Raw genomic sequence first — 1,440 nt, forward strand, 5'->3', positions numbered from 1 at the left:
GGACTGCAGCTCCCATCATCCCCCAAACCACCAAGTTGAGATGGGATTTGTAGTCCCATACCTATGAGTTTTAGAGACTCCAATTCCCACAATCCCATGCAACTGGGGCTATTGGGATGGAAGGAAAAGGGATAGTGTACTGCATCTCCCATCATTCTTTAACATGGTCTTAGGACCCTCTCCCATCATCCCTTACCTAAGACTCCATCTCCCATAATCCCTAACCATGACCTTAAGACTATCTCCCATCATCCCTGACCTAAGACTCCAACTCCCATCATCCCTAATAATAATAACACAGAATGAGTCCCTAGTTTGAGAGTTCTCATGCTTTTTAATAGACACAGAAATCACAAAGGAAGACGCCAAAATGGCGTTCGTTTTTTTAACCCTTTCTTTTTTTATGAATCACAATAAAAATATGAAATCCTTTTTTCGTAAATATAAAAAAACGACGAAATGGTGGCGGCGGCAATGGCGGCGAGGAGAAAAACCATCCTTAACCAGTTTACGGTTTACGGAAAAATGTGTTTAAAAAACCGCTCCACGTAAAGGAGCACCGCGAGGTGCGTTTGCGTAAAGGGTTACGCAAACGGCGCTGTCCAGGAGCCGGAACCCAAAATGGCGACGGGTGTGGATTGAGTGCCTGTGCGCAAGTGGCAGCGGCGGTGGGGCAATCTTACGCGTGAGGCGACGGGAAGTGAGAGGACGACGCGACCACGCCAACGCATGTATAAAAATACCGCTTTTATTGCTCACGTTGGGGACATGTTTTTGGGTTTTTGGGATATGCACAAAATGGAAAAAAGACGACGATAATGACAAAAAAGTCGCGCGTGAAAAATTTGGGGCGAGGGGAGGACAGTTTTCGGATGGGGACGTGCGAACGGCGAGATCCAGCGGACGCGTCGACACAAATGTCGGAGCAAAATGACCGCCCTGGAAAGCAAGGAAGAAACGCGGAAGCACAGCATCTCTGCAGGGAGAGGGGGCAACATGGCCGCCTCGGACGGTGCCGTCTGACCGCTGTTTGCATAGGGTACGGAAAAGGACCGCGCGAGGGGAACGGTCAGTGTCCTGGCGCTGACCAGCAGTAAGGTCAGTCGGGCCAAAGGGGTGCATAGCAGAACGAGAGCGGATCCGTCTCGGCTCCCGCTCCGGACGCTCGACGCACCGCCATTTTGAACAATGTCGTCATAACTACGAAATTATCAGGCGGATCGAAGGAGCACAACAATGGCGGCACTACGCTTGTGCGAAGGACGGATCCTGCCGTCCGGAGCAGGGGTCCCATCTTATCCTGAACCTCCGCGCGCCAAGCGCCGTTTCCCGTACGCCGCTGAGGCTAACAGCGTCTCCGCTTTCCGTAAATAACCACTTCTTGGAACCGAAATGGGAAGTGAAAAGTGCACAATTCTGCCATTTTGTCCCCACCCCCTC

The sequence above is a fragment of the Sceloporus occidentalis genome, unplaced genomic scaffold, assembly GCF_023333645.1.
Source record: "Sceloporus occidentalis isolate IW3139 unplaced genomic scaffold, rSceOcc1.0.p SCAF_41, whole genome shotgun sequence".
NCBI lineage: Eukaryota > Metazoa > Chordata > Lepidosauria > Squamata > Phrynosomatidae > Sceloporus > Sceloporus occidentalis.